Genomic DNA, 13,714 nt, shown 5'->3' on the forward strand with positions numbered 1-13,714 from the left:
AATATTATTTAAATTTTCATTGTGGATGCGACAATGACTCCATCGCTTGCTGAAGAATAAAAATTACTTTCTTTTATGGACTCAGGCGGTAAATCGATATTACCATGGCTGACAATGACAAGTGATAGTGTTCAAAGTGCTGTTGATGGATTATTTACATGGCATATTGCATCACAGCAAGGTGTTTCTGCACCGCGATATATATTTGTTGCTTTTCAAAATGTTGTACGATTAAACTCTCAACAAATAGTAAAATGATATTTGACAAATTTGGAGTTAAGAACACTAGGATATGTTATAAAGAGTCATTTATCGCAAGGATTAACTATTGCGGATACTAATATCTGGATTATTGATGACCGTATCGAATGGTCAAATTTAATTTATCTTGCAGCATCTAGAGGTAGAAGAATATCTCAGCTACGTAGGGTTATCATAAATTTTACAGAAGATTTCGAAGACAACAACGAAGTTTCTGTTGATGATATAATAAGAAAAAAATTAGTTATGAGCACTGCAATAAAAAAAATAAACGCAATTTTGATCTCGATGTTAAATTTATCATGAGGTTAAAACAACAACAGAATAATCATTGTACGAGCTGTAACACGGCAATGTTGTGGCAGTATTCGATTAATAATCCAAAACAATTTACCTTAGATAGAATTAGTAGTAGTCTTGGTGACACACGCGAAAATGTAATGCTGACCTGTCTTGAATGTAATCGACGTAAGGATTCTGACAATTGCGGTAGTTTACAAAAAGTGAATGCGGAGGTAATTTTGTATCTTCAGGAATTACTTGTAATTGTTCACGTACAAATCGACGTTGAGGAGCAGTTGAATCTAATCTGTATATTGCAGATCTACCCGTGGATCTTACCACGTTAGACATTTTATGTGCCGTGATACTTTAAATAGGACCAGTCGCTCTTTTTTTACCACCTTCAAGTTCACCAGGTTCATATAAATATCTCACAGTAAAATTACCTAATCCTGGTTGTTTTGAAACTTCATGTCGCTGTATTGGTATGTGTTTATTTTGTGTAATTGCATTAATAGGTTTCATGGCAGTTGTTCGAGTAATTTCATTATTTAACGCAGCTATCACACTTGGTAATCTTGCAACCTTTCGCGAGATCTTTTATCTTTCTGAATTATTTAATTCGCATATTGATATCCAAATAACCGCTTAGCAAGTGTTCGATTAAATCTTTCAACAATTGCCTGATCGCGATGAATTGCGGTATGTCCTCGTCTGAATTTTACATTATGTTTTTTCATCAATGACGATACTACACCAAGATATTCCTTGCCAGGATTAAGCTGTAGCAACTGTGGAGACCATTGACCACCACGTTGATAAATTCGTTCAAATGCAGATGCAAATTCAGTTGCTGTTTTAGTTGATAATGGTTCTGCTTCTTTATACCTACTTGCAACGTCAATGACAGTTAATGCGTATTTGTAGGTTGACTGACGTATACCAGTTTTGATAGTATCGTGTGGTAAAAACAAAATATCTGCTTGATGAACTTTATTAGGAGTGCTGACATTAAAATGTACGAATCGAATTCGTTTTGGTAGTGGTAGCTAAATTTGCCATATTGCCTGTCTTGCTAACCACGCTGCGGCAGCAGAACGTGTAACATTTGCTGCATCGGCGAGTTTACTAATCGCTGCTCTACCTTTCCAATATCCTCTTGGGCTAAACAAAAATCGATTCCATTATTTCAATAATCGGTTGATTAATTACTGGCTCCGAATAATAATTTACCTTTCATCGCAGATCTTATCAACCAATTAGATATTGATTCTTTTAAATATTTACTTTTTATGGAATTTAATGCATGAATCAACTTCACATCTGCAATATGTTGTTGTTGTAAATCTTTATTTTTATAAGCTATATCAAAAATATGACATGCTTTATCAATAGCGTTTATTGGATATTCACCAGGTCTTGCTTGATATTGTTCATCACGTCGGATATCAAGTCGGGTACCAGGACCACAATAATTATATCCAGGAAGGTGTTTTTCTCCAGGGTATTTAGCCCATGGAGTTCCTGGTAATTTTCCTAATGAAGTAGCGATATCACCACCGCGAGTGCAATTACTGGTAGAAATGCATTTATCTATTTTGTACCATATCGCACACATGTTCATATGTGAGTGAAGGTTTTATGTTTTGTTATTATTGTTGCTAGTCCACGCGTGGATGTAAATGCTCTACATCGAACACAACATAGATGCATATTATTTCGCATATTTGTATAACATGGATGTCATTGATTTCTCAGCGACACGAAAGCAAGAGCCAGTCAAACATCATCCAGTGCTACCAAACTATGTCTGAATGATAATAATCGGTCTGGAAGTGGTAAGACGCAATTGTTACTTAATTTGATAATGAGATGGCTCAAATGGGATAAGTTGCATTTATTAGCTCCGTCAGCTGATGATCAGAGATGCTACGATGTCCTTACAGATTTTAATGAAAATGCAAAAGTGTTGGACGAACATGGAGATGACATTATTAGTTTTATAACTGATATAGCTGAAGCACCATCCGTAGACGACATTGATGGATTTATTAATATGTATACGATGATGTAATGCTGGACAAACAATCAAATCCAGCTGGGATATTTTCTCGAGGAAGACACAAAAACACGAATGTGATTTATGTTACTCAGCGGTACACAAAAGTACCTAAAGTGGTCAGAGATAACTGCAATATTTTAGTTGTGTTTAATGGAGTGGATACACATACTCTGTGAAATATTCATCAGACTTGGTGTAGTGGGGACATGGACATGATTAAGTTTAAAAACTTCTTTTCAAAAGCGCAATCTACACCACACGGATTTATAACAATACATTTACGTGATACTCGATTACGATATCGTGTAAGTCTCGCTTATAGACAAGACACGGAACGTTTTTGTAATCCTGACAAAAACTCAATGCCCACCCCCTTCACTAACATGATTCTGCACTGCAAAGACAAAATGAGATCTGGGTCCCCAAAATACTAGCAGCCTGATCTGTTTTCTTTCTATAAATAGTCCCCTCTTCCAGTACAAAGTGCATACGTTGTTGTTGTTGTAAAATTACATCAACCGTACCATTATTGGGCCACTTCTTCCACATCCTGGTTAATTACGCAGTGCACACGAAAACAGGTAGAAAACACCCAGAGCGTAATAAGGAGAAAACGGGTACGTATATTAATTTTCTTTCATTTTCAAAGATGCCGTTCCTGTATATATAATTACGGAAATAGTTTTCCCTACATTCATCAAACACAAATTCTTAAAAGCAAACTGTATTAGCAAAATGAAATGTAAGGGGTAGAATGGGAGTAACGTCATTTCGTTAATGTATTACTTTTCTCTCATATCCAGAGAAGCCGAACTTGAATTTATGTGATATTATTTATGTTGCTTACGAATCAACAATTCTTAAAACAAATATTTGTTAAGAAAAGGAAATGTACTAATGTCAATTTCAACTCAGCTTCCAGCCATATTTGTTTGCATTTAGAGTTTAAAAAAAGTTCAAATCGGTCCACTGCGTCTTATCTTCAACGGTGAGGGGAAAATTTCTTCAAAAATAAAACCTCATGATATTATCATCGCTGGCAACATGAGAAACGCATTTACGCTGCTAAACAGCGTACCTGGTTTTCGTTTGTAGCTTCTGATAATGCTCTATGGGAGAGATGCGCGGTATTGCTGGTATACCGTGGTATTTAAATATGGTGGAACGTAGCACGGTACATATTTACTGTACTGGTACTTCGGTAGTTTCCGTCAGTAAGGAATGTACTCAAATTACCGAGTAAACTCGTTGCCAATGTTATTAAAAACATATTTTCATTTCTCGTGACTAAATAATTGCCAAAATTAGTACTTGCTTCTTTACCAAATATTGTTGTTGTCACGGATTGATTTAAAATATTAGAAACATAATTATATTTATTAACCTTTAATCACATTTGACAAGTATTAAATATGCCAACATGGCGGCCGGATCGGATGTCGTGAAAAATATCGGAAGCAAATCGGACTAGAAAGAAGAAGAAAATGTAATTTTTTAGTAGCATATGTTTATGTATTTAGTACATGTATTCCTTTGCAAGACCAAGAATCATCCTGGATTTTTTAGCATAGGTGTTCTGTTCTTTTGCAATCGTAATGCCTCAAATGCACTAGATAATTTCTCTTCTGCTGAGAGAATGTTGTTATATTTATTTTCTCTCTCTCTCTCTCTCTCTCTCACACACACACACACACACACACACACACACACACACACATAAACATCTAGTCCTGGGTGTAAGCGTCCCACTTAAAGCCTCCCAGCCATAATATCAATTGTGTAGCATGTAAATTGTAGGCTTCGCTGTCAAAACTTCCTATTTTAAGGGATATTGGTAATGAACAATTCAGTGTAGGTGGGTGGGGGATTTATTCAGATTGTGAAAATATGGCTAAACCTTATGGCAATATTGATATCCGGTTTGTTTCAGTTAAGTATCATGCACCTTTTAGCAGTAAGTGTGTACGGATAGCTTATGATAAAACCAAATTCCAAATACTTTTTTTGTTCGCAGTGTACAGTATTATGGAGTATATATGTTATGAAAATGAAATGCCACTGAACTGGAACAGCTATCAAATCTATTACATCAAAGAAATGAAAAGATTTCCGACTCTCTATTAAGTTTTTTGTTGATTAATACCACAATTGTTGTGTCAGTTACAATCAAGAAAATAAATGAAAAAAAGACATCAAATGTAAGTGTTTTAGATTTTTAGTGCATCATTAACAATTTTTTCAGTCATATCGCTATAATATCTGCAGTGTGACATTTTGTAGTGATATCAAGCACTGGGGCATGATGCCGCAGATATGTAGCATCATGCCTCACCCAGTCACATTATCCTGCCACCAGGCCGATCAGTCCTAACACTAACCTCTTAATACTAAGCGCCAAGCGAGGCAGCTGCTAGTACCATTTTTATAAGTCTCTGATATGACTTGGTCAAATGTCATTCATTCTTACCAGCATGTACAATACCAGTGCATTGTCTATTTACTGAAATGTATTGATTAGGGCTGAAAGCAGCCACAGGTTTTGTAGATACAAACAATGGAAGCAGACAGTGTTGCTTTACACAAGAGCAAATTTCACTGACTGGAGGATAGGGTTTCCCCCAAGGAATCTGCTGTTTTGAACCAGTCAACTGATTCCTTGAAACCATTTTATGTGCGACTATGATGGCTTTTCCACAGAATGCATCTGGATGGATTGTTTTCTTATAAAGCCTGTGCAAGATGAAAAGTTGAAAAAAATGTTATATTAAAAAAAGGTTTAAACCTAAACCTGACCTTAACATGGAAAATATGATAAATAAAGAAATGGAACTTCAAAAATTCTTGGCTGGAGAAGTTTCTGTAGCACGATGCCAACAAAGATCAAACAATTTCAGCTTGTAATGCATGTAAGAGATGGTCCTGATACCAACAAAAACCATTGGATTGTTTGCAGGACAGGTAATCACAAGGAAAGATGCACTGTTTACAAATCAAAAGGTGCAAAGCACAATACATGTTAATTAAAATGTTTCAGTGAAAAAGTCAAATCTGATAAAGATGTTGTGGGTGATTTTTAGATTGAGTGATCAATAAATACAATATGAGCCAAACTGAGTTTTACAAGAATCTGTTTAATTAATTAAAAAAATTCACAACTGAATTAGTTAAGTAGGGTTTTCAGTAAAAAACAGGAAAATAGTGAAGTAGTACAAGTTTTCCTCATTCAAAACTGGTGATGACAGCCATAACCCAAGGACCCAAAATAAATATTTTTAGTTCACATTTTTATGTAACACGAATATGTATATAATACATAATACATTGATATTGTATTGTTTCAAAATTAATAATTCACATTTTCACACTCTATTCAACAAAGTTTATATGGAGGAAACAAAAAGCTGATTAGTTCTTTAAGAAAAAAAAATACTTTTGTACTTATACTCAAAAATGCAACCAATAAAACTTTGTATCACAGAAAACACCAAATATATAATACAATACAATTCTAATGCATGTATGGTGCCCAGATGAAGCAAATTAAATGGGCTAATTTCGAACAGTTACAGACTTGTTTACCCATACATTTTCTTGTCAGTATTTTAAGCAGTGTCTGTCAGTATTTTCATTCAGTGTTTCTAGCATCTTAGCACATATCACCTATGAAACAGGGCACAAACTGTAGACACTATAAATACACTATAATTACCATTATGTAGTATTGCACGACATACTGATGATACACTATTTTGTTGTTGTTGTTGTAGGGTTTAACGCCATTTTTCAGCACAAGATAGGCTATACATGGCGGCCAGTATATATGGTGGAGGAAGAACCCGGGAAAACCCAGGAAAGAACCACCAACCCACGAGAAGCTACTGGCAAGCTTTCTCACATGCACACATTGGCTGAATCCGAGACTCAAACCCACGCAGACACAGGTGAGATGGCAGTGATCCATAACGGAGAGCGCTTTAGACCACTCGGCGCCCCACACTATTCTGTAAATAACTCCTAGTTTGTAAAGACATTGATATTCAGGCACCTCTGTGTTCTAAGCAAAATCTGCAGATATTGACCATTGAATTAAACATGTTTATATTACAGTGATAAAAACCCACAAAGGAATACCTCCACACACCCAAATTCATGCTGTTATTTACCTCTGTTACTTTCTCTAGAAAATCTGTTTTCTCAGCTTCATACATATCCATAACATTTAAAATAAAGCCAGATCTCTACATTTTGCACGCATAAGGAAGACTTAATACAAAACATTATGACATAAATTGTTACCACCACCCATCCTCTCAGAAAATAATAAGTTCATCTTGATATGTGAAGGCAATCTTATTTATTTCATAAAATCTGATATCAGCTTTGTTAACATTTACAGTAATGGATTGCTTCTAAATACCTTTTGCAATTTTGGAATCTGGGAACATATTTGTCATTGCTTCTGTTAACTTGTCAGCTGTGCTCAATGACAAATTCATATTTATGATCAACTCACAGAGAATCGCCTCTGCCCGTGTTATTTGCTTTTGAAATATGTGTTGATCACTGACTTCCTTTCCCTTCATCACTGACAAAACATTTATATTTCCCTTCACTAATGATTCCAATTTTGCATGATTTTCCGATTCCACATGCCGTGAACAGTCATTCCATCCACCATGTGCACAGGAAAAGTCTAAGTTCTCTTTCAGACGATGGTTTAAGACATGGCCACAGAGTATTATAGACTGGTAGAAAATGCTGCTTTCTATTTTTAGAATTTCTATTTTCATGCTAAAACTTTCTTATCATTGACAATTTTCTTTGTTTAAACAACCGGATGCGGAGAATGTTAAAATCAATGATGTGGCACAGACTGCAGACATGGGCACGGATTGAAGAGATGATACAACAAAACAAAATGGAATAAAAACCACTTACAAATTAATTCAAAAATATTAATAATAAATGCATCCTCAAATCGTATTTTCCAATCAATGACCATACCGAGGGACATTATTCTGTACAAATACGGTAAAATATGGATGGGTAAACAGGTCTGCAGTTATTTCAGATTTTGCAATAAATGCTTCAAGAAACATACAAATCATCTCCATTTTCTTTCTATAAGGAACATGTCTGCACAATTAATGGTTCAAAATAAAGTCTTCGTTAGTGAATTTCACAGGACAACCAGGACAGCAGAATACCTACAATGAAAGAACAGTTTCAACAGTTATAATGTTACTGCAAAAGGAAAAGTATATACATGTTACCCATGCTGCATTTCAAAAAAATATAATAGCTTATTATTTATAATAATTCTAGCATAGTGATGGAAAAATTGATCAAATCTAAATATCAGATTTTACCTTCACTGGTCAACTGTAAAAGCAGTAGTTACAAACATGGTTCCCATGCTTTTCAAAAGATAAATATGGCAAGTATTATAATCATTATGTCTTTAATTCGCTGACAAACTAGACAAAACTACACCATAGATGAAACATGACCCGGTACTTGCCATTTGTGTTACTAGTCAGATAAATTCAGCCATGTGTCTTGACATCACAACTCCAACAACGATATCAGAAGTCCAATAATTATCTGATATCAACAACATACTTCTTTTTAATGTTGTTGTACAAATATTAAATAATATTAAATGAAAGACAGATACAGAAAGAACATATAATTCTCAACATATTTAATTCAAGAACAATGACAAGAAACCCGTCAGTTTCGCAGCAATCAGGCCAGTCTTAAAAGTGAAAATTTTCATGAATTGCGCAGACAAAATGTCTTACTTTAGTCTTTGCAGTTTCCACTTCAGGAGATGAGTTGTCACCAGTGGTAATTTTAACAGCATGAGGAAGCTAAAACCCATTCATGCGTCGAAAGCATGGATCAAATGTGTACAGGGGAATGGTTGGGTTGATGAGAAGATGCTGCAATGGATTAAAGTGTTTTATCTCAAGAACACACTTTAATACATTTTAAATTTGAGTGCATTTGCTGGCATGTAATTTTTGAATGATTTAAAAGTTGTCCCACAACCTAAAACTTGGAAAAACATACAGTTCACCAAAATATTATTTTAAAAATTAATTTAAGCTGTCCCAATGTATACTGTAAATATGGTATATTCAATGTTTTTAAAAAGAATATTAAAATAAAATTGATGTTGATAGGTTTTTCACTAACCTGCCATGACAGAATTTTAAATCCACTTGCCGATTCAGCACAATGGTGGACACAGTCAGCCCAGGGGACATTCTCCCAAAACAAACTGCCAGTGTTCAGCTAAATAAAAACAAATTGTAATACATGAACATCTTGATCATTAATGGAGAAAAAAGATACATACATTGTCCATCTTATAGTTAAATCAATGTATGGCCACAATATTGAAGCCATGACTGATATCTGGATAGTTTGACAAAGGAATGTAGGACTAATATTGTTTTATTATATATATTTATATTTATTCACCAAGGCTATTCAATAGTTCCTTTTCAATTTAATTGGAAAAGACAATTCACGCCTCTATTAGAAAGTCTATTGAACTGGCCACCAAGTATATAATTTATGTAAAGCTATGTGTATGGCTACCACATACCTGAACTGCGAAATATACTAATTGTTGCAAATGATTGCATTTTACAGCAACACTTTTCCTTATCTGAGAAATCCCTTAATATAATCATAATATCCAAGAGTTCTGTTTATATCTCTAAATGTTTGCACAAAGACATACAGTAATACTGCAGGACACACACTTTGAAGTTTAACAGGAAACATGATTATCATATCTATAATTAACATCTGTAAAAACAAAAAAACATGCATTAAAATGGCCAACTGATTTGATAGAACAGAGACCTCTGGTAAGACAATGCTGTTACACCTTGCTAATGGAAAAAGGCAGACTTAATAAGTAGTTTTTTAGCATGATTATTTAAGTAATGTGATTATCCAAATACTTAATGCTAAATTCGGACCTATCTTAGCTTTTGCCCACTACATCTGGATGATCATGAAACCGGCTTAATTGCTTAAGCATGTTAGTCTTTCAGGTTTCTGCAGGTCACTGTTGTTAAAACTTGCACAATGTTACAGTCCTTTATCTCCTCCAGAAACAGACATTTTAAAATAGATATTGAGTAAATATAATGGGTAACAAATCCAATCGATGATCTTTTTCTGTTCTTCACTCAAACAAGCAAATCTTTTTACGTTATGTTCAAACTAGTTGGCAAAAAACTGTATTAGAAGTTTGAAAGTGGATTTCTTACATAATGTCACCTGTTTACTGTTTATTTCCTGCAGTGTTTTGTGTACATCTGCACAGTATCATCGACTGTCTTAACTTTGCAGCAGTCCTTGATTTGTTACCCATGTCTCTCGCAACCTTACATCCCTGTTTCAAAATCATTATGTCACCAACTGAATCAGCACCCTTTTTTTTAATACTGATAGTAAGTGCTGATTAAGAAATATTTGACAAATATTTGAGGAAAGCCATGACGGATATTGTTTTGAAGGCAAAGGCAAAGCAAAACTTGGTTACTATAATATACACTTTTTATACCATGTTGTAGTATTCTTGCAATATCCCATTTGTTTCTAACACCTTTTAATATTAAAAGGCATCAAGAATATAAAAAATGCACAGAGCGTAGTCATTTCATTCATTGATTTATAATTTTTAATCTGATCATCAATAGGGGTTCCCAAACAGTCAACTTATTGGCATTTTCAATCACTGCTTTGTGGCCTAGTGGTTATAGCGTCCGCCTCGGATGCAGGAGGTCGTGGGTTTGATTCCCAGCCGAGTCATACCAAAGACTTAAAAATGGTACTAACAGTTGCCTCGCTTGGCGCTCAGCATTAAGAGCTTAGTGTTAGGACTGGTCGGCCTGGTGTTAGGATAATGTGACTGGGTGGGATATCATGCTACATGTCTGCGGCATGATGCCCCAGTGCTAGACATCACTATAAACTGTCACACTGCAGACATTGTAGCGATATGACTGAAAAATCCAAATCAGACGCATTTTGATTTTGAATCTCTAGCAACATGGTCACCATCTCCTTAGGCCAGTCAATGTTCACAAGCAATGTATGTGATGTAGTTCCTCCTCTTTGAAATCAAATCATTCCGTAAATTTTGGATTTACATCTCTTTGAACAAATGTATACAATAGTTCTTTCTATTTATGTGTTCACTTTGTTTTAGAAATATTAAAACTAGAAATTGCAAATATTGGATATAGACACAGTTTTGGTTGAAATAGACTATTCTAGAAATAAGAAATGGACACCGAGCAGTCTGTTTGTTTACATCAGAAGCTCCTGTTTGCATTGAAATACCAATAATCGGACAGTGTTAGGGACCCCTTGGTGTCAATCAGGTTAGGAATTATAAAACATTGAATGAAATGACAAACTTTGTGAATTTTTTTATATTATTGATGCTTTTTGTTTTTAAAATTGGTAGAGGTTACAAACAAATGGGTAAAGATGCTAACAGATACACAGGTATTCATCCACTGATAATAACCCAGGTAAAATAATGTACAACCGGGTACCCATTAAAAAAAATAAGTTTTCCAAGTTCAAATCGAGACACAGAAAAACGATTTCAGTTTGAAGTTTGTGTTGTGTGCTCATTTATTCATCATCGAAGGGGCTCGTATGGTTCCTTACAATTTACTTATCATACATGTACTATATAACAATACAAGGGAGGACACTTCTCTCCTTTCTCATGCGACCTATTTAAGAAGCAATGCTGATATTTCAGATTGTGTGCCATTTTTCTTACAACCTAAACGCACCTGTTTTGAGTTCCAGATGACATCAACTCGTCAATACCTCTCGTCAACAGCAACAGTAAGTACTGATTAAGAAATATTTGATGAAATAAAATTAAAATAAAAAAAAAATAAAACAATGCACAATAGAAATGCCCAGTTTAATTAAATGCCATTATTGCCTCAAGTTTGTGGCCCTGGAGTGAGTGTTAGCTGTTCAAGTCAGGGATGCTGCTCATATGTTTACTGTACGTTTTTTTTAATACCAGGAAACCTAAGTCAGATATTTTTTGTTATGGCAAATGTAACACAAAAATGTGGTTACCATAACATACACTTCTTATATCATGTTAGGAAAAATTGAACAAACTATACAGAATGAAATTTTTCACTGAAATGTTTAAAATTAAGGGTAAAACAATCTGCTATTTTATAACACTGAGAAAACAATTCAAATAAAAATTCACATGTGTAAATGTGTAATTTTTGCGTGATTTTTTTATATGAAACAGTTCCAAGAAAACAGGCGGGTTTCTCGCATCGAAACAACGTCAGATTCATTCTATTTTTATACTACACACATAGTGAACCAGTCTAGATTGAAAATAAATGGTGCCAGTCATTAATAATAATAATAATAATCTTTAGAAGCTCTAAGTGCTTTACAACATTAGACAACACCTATAAGAAAAAAAAACATATAATAACATTATTACAAAAACAAATACCATGAAATTAGAAAAAAAATAAAAAATAAAAAATATGCTGAGAATATTTCAGGTAGGAAACATTATTAGGTCTTTAAGTTTGTTCTTGCAGTTGAAATAGTTGAAATAAGTGAGTTTTGAGAGCCCTTTTGAATGTGATCACTGTGTCTTTGTGTCTAAGTTTAGTGGGCAATTCATTCCACGTTGCTGGGCAATGGTATGCAAAAGAACGCTGTCCATATGACTTTGTTTTCATAGTGGGAATAATGAGTATACGATTATCAGAAGAGGAGCGTAAGTATCTTGCTGGTGTCTACACATGGGTGAGATCGGATAGGTATGTTGGACTAGAGTCAGACAGTGAAACGTAGCACAGAGAACAAATTTTGTGTTTGATTCTGGATCAAATGGATAGCCAATGTAGGATACAGAGCAGCAGGGAGGTGTGCTCTGATCGTGGTACTCTAAGTATGATCCGAGCAGCTGTGTTTTGAACTTTTTGAAGTTTCTGGAGTAGATATTGAGATGAACCAGACAGAATTGAGTTACAATAGTCCAGTCTTAAAAGTACTAATGAACACACAAGTGTTTTAGTGGCAATATAATTAACCCCCAAACTGGGATGAATAGATGTGACTGATGGATGTTATACGACTGAAAAATGTTAGGAGAGGGATTTTGTTAAACTTAAAAACATGTTGCACTGGACTGCCGTTGAGGGACGAACCATGGCAGGTCGAGTATAATACAACAATCACCATTTGGACTTTGCAACTATTCACAAAAGTTACTGTAGACATGTAGACTAGTTAAAGTGAGTGTTACGCATAAATAATCTATGAATTTCTTTTGTCTCTACTATTGTATTACGGTATTTACAGTATGTTTTCAGATGGCAACAAATAATTACTTTTTTTTGTCGTCCAAAGACATTAAATTCTTTAATTAGGTGTCTGAAAACATACAGGGGAAGATAAATTTGTGCCCCCCCCCCCCCATCCATAACGAAATTACCGTTAGCTCACATGATGACATGCTGCCATAAAGAAAAATAAGTACTTTGTCCAATACCATGGAAAGGATAATGAATGAAAAACAGGTGTGTGTGTGTGTGTGTGTGATTTGGATTTTTAACCTAGCTTTACAAAAAATTAAGTCATATCATTACGATGTCTGCAGTGTGACAGTTTAATAGCAATGTCTAGCAAAGGGGCATCATGCCGCTGACAGGTAGCATGATGTACAAACCAGTCACATTATCCTGACACCAGGCCGACCAATCCTAACACTAACCTCTTAATCCTGAGCGCCAAGCAAGGCAGCTGTTAGCATAAGATGTAAAAAAAAATTATAGTGGAGCAAGATCCGAAAATTACAAAGCATATAAATGTTATATTTGCCCCCCCCCCCCCCCAACGGTGTCCAAAAACAAACTGTAAATACAGTGTAACTACTAATCCAAATGAATTTAGACGATTTGAGACGAAACTTTTAACCGCTGATCCAGGTAAGTAGCAGACCCACTTATAACATGGGGTCAGTTGTAGAGCCCATTTTATTTTACAAGAAAGTACCAAAAATCTGACCGG

At 34.9% G+C, this 13,714-nt stretch overlaps 1 protein-coding gene across 1 annotated transcript in view; it reads left to right on the forward strand.

The window, feature by feature from the left end:
• Positions 1 to 3,130: 3,130 nt before the first annotated feature.
• The window catches only part of LOC149799081 (uncharacterized), a 33,441-nt gene continuing 22,857 nt past the window's right edge, over positions 3,131 to 13,714 (forward strand). The window contains exons 1-2 of the mRNA XM_089958067.1: positions 3,131 to 3,222; positions 11,409 to 11,497. The gene's annotated coding sequence lies outside the window, so the exon portion shown is untranslated. The remainder of the gene's footprint in view (positions 3,223 to 11,408; positions 11,498 to 13,714) is intronic.

This window comes from Sinohyriopsis cumingii, chromosome 5, assembly GCF_028554795.1.
Source record: "Sinohyriopsis cumingii isolate HCF-2022 chromosome 5, ASM2855479v2, whole genome shotgun sequence".
Taxonomy (NCBI): Eukaryota; Metazoa; Mollusca; class Bivalvia; order Unionida; family Unionidae; genus Sinohyriopsis; species Sinohyriopsis cumingii.